The sequence below is a fragment of the Desmodus rotundus genome, chromosome 7 (genome assembly GCF_022682495.2).
Source record: "Desmodus rotundus isolate HL8 chromosome 7, HLdesRot8A.1, whole genome shotgun sequence".
NCBI classification, from domain to species: Eukaryota; Metazoa; Chordata; class Mammalia; order Chiroptera; family Phyllostomidae; genus Desmodus; species Desmodus rotundus.
This window is the reverse complement of record NC_071393.1, coordinates 54,406,693-54,412,692: the sequence shown is the minus strand read 5'-3', so window position 1 is coordinate 54,412,692 and position 6,000 is coordinate 54,406,693.

The window sequence follows — 6,000 nt, the reverse complement described above, 5'->3', positions numbered from 1 at the left end:
GACCTTTGTTTGGCCTGTGAACAAGTATCTCCGAATGAAATGCCCTTAAGCTAGAAAATAACCCGGTCCCAGAAAGCAGGGAGGCAGGGGCCCGGGGAGGTCTAACTGGTGGGATCCCTAGAACATGCCGCAGATGCTCATTACGATTCTTTTTACGTGCAACATGTGGGGGACGAAGCAGTTTCATATCTCCTGATATTATCTGCCGTCCAAAGCATTTTCTTTGAGAGGAAAATGGAAACGCAGCTGCGCCGTGGACCCGGCCAGCCTGAGCTGGGGCTCCCTCCCTCTGTCTCCCCGCGGCTGCGGGCGGCTCCTCCGGAAACTGACTCCCGTCAGGGGAGAACAGAGCGGGCCTCGGCCGGCGCGGGACGCCGCGGGGCGCGGACGGGCCTTTGTACAGTTCGGAGTCTCCCCGTGAGCCACGAGGGCAGAAGGGGGCTCCCAGGTCTGCGGCAGACACTGGCGTCCGGTCCCTAGACCGGGTGCGGGGACGCTGGGCTTGCCGGTCTCTGCCGCGAGTGGCCTGGGCAACTTCTGGCCAGCACGTCCTGCCCCTCCGCGGCCCAGCGGGCGGCTGCGCCCAGTCTCAGAGGGTTGAGCAGGTGCCTGCCTGCAGAGGCGCTGGGGGTGGAGGGCCGGGGCAGCAGGACCGCCGCCTCCGTGGTGGGCGAGCCCAATTTGTCCCGGGGCTGCCGGCCGGGGCCTCGGCGCCAGGGAGAGGAGGGTGAACGAGATGGGGAACCGAAGCAGCGCCAGCAAACCGGGCCCTGGGTGCGGGCGCGCGAGAGGAGTGGAGCCCGAGCCCGCGTCCCTCAGGCACTGCACCCTCTGCCTGGCGACTCCGGTCCCGGCGTGAGACCCGTAAGAAAGAAGAAGTGGGACAACATGGGTCCTGGGCAGGGGGTGGGGGGACCGTCCACTCTCACCGACCCCACCTAGTCAACCAAAGTGCAAGTTGTGATTAAAAAGTCGCGCCCACACCACGGGCATCCCTCCTCACCCCCTACGGAAACACTGATGTAACAATGTGGAGAAGTAACTGGGAGACGCGAGGAAATAAACGCACGTGTTTTCTCTTTTTGTTTCCCCGGTGGTTGGAATTAGCAGAGTTCTCTTCAGTTGCGGCTGCGAATATATTCGTCTTATCTTTCGAAAAGGGCGTATAGAGATACATCATGGGGGGGGGGGCAGCCCGGTTCCTCTAGCTGGACCTACAGTTTCCATCTCGCAAGTTGGTCCGAGACCAACCCGCCCGCCTACCAGGAGCGAGGAGAGTCCCTTCTAAAGGGAACAAACTCTCCATTGCACAAAAGCGGCTTTTTCGCTCCCTGCTCCTTTGTACACCATCTCTCCTCGATAAGCATCAAGTTCTCCAGTAGTCCAACTTGAAGTTGGCAATCCCACTGCTGCCTGGTGTGCAGAAGCCCGGCAGGGAAGGGTCCCGGCGGGGTGGGGAGGCTCTGCGCCCCCATTCCTGCACACGCGGGCTGGAATCCAGGTTGCTGGAAGCCGCGGGAGGCTCCAGCCTGCCTAGATTGTGGTGGTTATTCCTCTAGAGAAAAGAGGGGATAGAGAGCGCTTGTCTTGCACTTTGGGTCGGAAGTGCGCGGCGTGTGTGTGTGTGTGTGTGTGTGTGTGTGTGTGTGTGTGTGTGTCCAGGGGGCGGGAAAGAAAGGCACTCTCCGCTGCCTGTCATTCCCATGCACCGGCCAAGTCCTCGCCAAGCCTCCCGGTGCATCCTTCCTCCGCCACCCCCTCCCCTTCTTCCCTCAGCTGGGCTCGCGCCGCGCAGCCGGAGCAGCCAGTGAGAGCAACATCCTAGAAAGAGGGGGGAGCACCGCCGCCCCCCCCAAAGGGAAAAAAGGCCCCACCCTGACACGTTTTGCAGTTTGCAAGTCCCCCGCACCCCGCCACCCCCGCACCTCCTCCTCGCGCTCGCGGTCCCCCCACCCCAGTCCGCCGCGCGCACATCAAAGCTCCTCTCTGCCGCGCTCAGTGGCCGCGGCTCACTAATGGGACTGCAGGCTGGTGCCTGGCTCCGCTGCTGCCGCCGCCGCTGCTCGCGCTGCTGCTGCCGCCGCCGCCGCCGGAGCCCCAGCTCGAGCCCCCGCCAGCCCGAGCCCACAGCCGCCGCGCCCAGGGGCCGAAGCCGCGGCGATGATCCGAATCTTTCCGGATTTCAGCGTGCAGGTGACGGCCGCAGCGGCTGGCGGGGCGGCCGCGGGGGTGCCGGCCGGCGCGGGCATGGGGAGGGCCAGCGCCGCGGCCAACGGCACCCCGCAGAACGTCCAGGGCATCACCTCCTACCAGCAGCGGTGAGTAGTCCCACCTGGGCAGGGAGAGTGCCCCCTCCTCGGGGTGCTGGGGTGGGACTCACTTTGCCTCCTGTTTTATGCCTTACAACCCACATGCACGTCTTTAGGGCTCACTTTGCTTGCCCCTCGTCCTACAGATGAGAAAGAAAAATATAATTCACCGTTCGGATTGAAAGGCACTCCAATGTGCTGGCAAAGTGGAATCATCTTTTGCCCTCTGCCTCGCCCCAAACCCAGAGCCTCATCCCCGCGCAGCCAAAGAGTTGCAGCGAAGTCTGAGACACCGCACAAGGTGCTTTTGCAAAGTTTGGGATCCCCGTCCCCTTCAGAGGTATTCTTTCGGTGCCTCTGCCGGGTGCGGACTGGGGCTGACGGGCAGCCAAGGCGGCAATTGATCACCGGAGGCTGATTGATCATTTGTTTCCAAACAGAATAGGAACGATTTTCACGTGTAGCTGTAGACTTGCAATTCTACATAATAGTGTTATCGTGTCACCTGTTACCACAGGGAAATACAGCATGAAATCCGAGTCTCCTCGCGCTGCTAAGTATTCATCTTAAACGCATTATAATGCAAATACCTAACGTTCAGAGATGCGAGGTAGGAAGCAAATTTTACAAAGTTAGGCTCTGTGGTGAGAAACAAGCAAGTTTTAAAGTGTGATTTATTTGCATTTCTCCCAAATTTTTATAGATTTTAAAAAATCATGACTTTGTGACGTTGAAATAGTCAACGTTCTTTGATTCAGTTAGGAAAAAGACAGAGAAAAATTTATCACCACCAACGCCCTAGAACCCTAAAGTTTTTCCTTGAGGACAACTTGTGATGTTCCAAGATTTTATAGAAAATGTAATCCACAAAGATATGGTGAGAAAAACTAACAATGTGGTATAAAAGGTAAGCTCCCCATTTGAGGGGCTCAGTTTCTTTAGAAGATGTAGAAAAAAAGGAAAACATGAAAATGTGAAATTAAATATTTGTGTTTCCCAGATTGCACAAGATTAAACATCTGAGAAATTTGCCACTGGCATTTGACTTAAAATATACACAATGCATAATTCAAACAACAGTTCCTATTTTTACCTTGTATTTCAAACTTCATTGATTTGGGAACCTTTGATTTGAACCAACAGTGTTTAAACTGAAAAGGTTAACATAATCTATCACTGCCATATTTTGTGCCTTCTAACCAATGGCCCAGCGACCAGAGGAGATTTTGCATAACACACTGAGTGTTTTCCAGGTTGATGCCCAATGTTGCAAATATTCTGTAGACTTCATTATATGCTCTGAGTACGGACGGAAGTTTTAAAAAGCGTCTTGAAAATAACTCAAAAAGAGGCTATTCCTTGTCACAGAGATTTTTTCTCTAAATTATTCCAGTCTTGTTTTACTTCAGTGATTACAAGAACCTTAAATACAAAAGATCTGGGAATCTTTCAAACAGAAAGGACTTAGAAAAGAATTAGATTTTTTTCATAGTTCAGGTATGTTCTTTGCCACTTATAAAACATTTAAATGACAGTAGACTCTGGTGGCCACTATAACTAGGCAGTGCAGGCAATAGTCACAATAGTAGGGACTGTGGAGGAGGGATAAAGGGTCAGAAAAGTCAGGTGGATTTTGGGTGATTTCAGGAAATTCCAGGCATTGAGAGAGGTCACGAATTCAGCCCATAGATTTGTTCTCAGAGTGTTGGTGTCCTTCAGCATGAAGATATTCCCAGGTCCAATTTTCCTGCAAGTCAGGGGTAGCCAGGGGTGACTCTCCACAGTCCCCCACTCAACACTGAAAGCTCACTGATGCCTTCCATGTTCACCTTTGAATTGGGGCCACTTCGTCAAGTCACATAATCCCACTTCTAGTTCTAAAGACTAAAGCTTTAAAAATAATCATCTCAAATTTAGCTTTTGGGATGTATTATTACCTTCCTCTCTTGTTATGTTCTGTCATATTGACGGAAGAGAAGGTGTTAGCTGTGAAAAATGTAGCCTTTGGTTTCTTTACACTGATTTGATGACACCTGTTACTACCTTTAGTTTCAGTTAATTTGGAGACAGGAGAGTGAGTCACGTGGGGCGAGATTATTGGCAGGTGTTTAAGGGAGGGTCTGAGTCAGGAGCTCAGTCCCTTGTCCTCTGGCACTTCATCAGGGATATAGGCCACCAACATGTTAGGCTTTAGGGGATATGAGGGGCGGACTTAGTTTCCACCACGACCTGGATATGATGGCTGAAGTGAATGGTGACACATCATTTTACCAATTTTTTTTTTTGCATTAAAAACTTCTGGGGAGTCTGATGAGGGAGTGACATGAGTGGTGGTAATGGTGGTGGTGGTTTGGGGTGGGAGTTCATGTAAAGGGCGACCTGTTTGGAGAATACAAGCTCTGCTCATTTGTCATCTTTGGGCAGAAAAGCCCTGGGCTGGCTGGCCTGGAGTTGTCCAACTGGCAGCTTTCCTTCTTGCCTCCCAGCCCATGTATCTTGGACTCAACACTCTCGAGTTCATTTTTCAATCACTCTCATCTTCTCCTACCTGTAGAGTATACTCCAAAGAGAATTCAAACATCATCGTGCAGATTAAGCACCCTGCTGTGAAAAACACGTATTTCAGTTTCCAACTCAACTTCACTGGAATGGTAGGAACGAGTGGGACCCCTTTTCAGGCCTATTTTTTCTTAAGTTAAAAGTAAAGTGCAAAGCCTCAGGAAGGACTGATGTTTTCCTCCTGGCTCTATCATTCATTCGAGTGCTATGGGAGTCCTTTCCACTTTCCTAGTTGACACAGGACTAATCCAGTCTCTGCCCCTAAAGCTGCCCACACCCAGCAGAGTGATTTAGTGGAGAGAACGTTCTGTCCAGGGGTCTCTACCCAGGTAACAGGACTCCAGCGCTGGTCCCGCACCCAGTGGTGCTTTCTTGAGGCCTTGCTGGGCTGCATAATGGGGAAGGCAGCTGGACTACGTAGAACCAGAGGCCCACAGTCCGGTCCAGCCCTGGTCCGCGTACCAGGAGCCCAGGAGGGAGCGGCGTTTGTATGTAACTGCGTTTCAAGTTCTGGGGATTCACATGCGAACCCAGGGGTCTAAAGATACGTGCGGGCGGAATGCAGATGCTCCGGCTTGGAAAATGCAGCGGCTGAGAGCGGCGGGATCACAAAGTGCCCGTGCTGCTGCCGCGCCCTTCCGCAGGGCTCCGAGGCCACCGGCTTGGCCAGCACACTCCCACCAGCGTTTATTTCTGTTGTCCCCGAAGGCGCGCCCTGGACGTTGTCCTGCCCGAGCCGCTCCGGTGGCCTCCCAGTTCCTCTGTGCCTTCCCCCCTGGCCGTGATACTCCATAGAAGGGAAGTGTTCAAAACTGCAACTGAGTGGCGTTGTTGCGCCAGCAGCCGAGCTTCCCCGTCCCCGAGAGAGAGAGGGGGGGAGAGAGCGAGAGGGGGAGAGAGAGAGGGAGGGAGGGAGGGAGGGAGAGAGAGAGAGAGAGAGAGAGAGAGGGAGGGAGGGAGTGGGAGGAAGGAGGGAAGGAGAAGAGGGAGGTAAGGTGGGGGGAGAGAAGGGGTGTGTGTGTTTGCGTGCGAGCGAGCGCTTTGGAGCAAAGGAGCTGGAAAATGCCCAGAAATACTTTCACAGCGGTCAAGCTGGGAATTCCCTGCGTGTCCTCCTCCTCCCCGCCCCTCC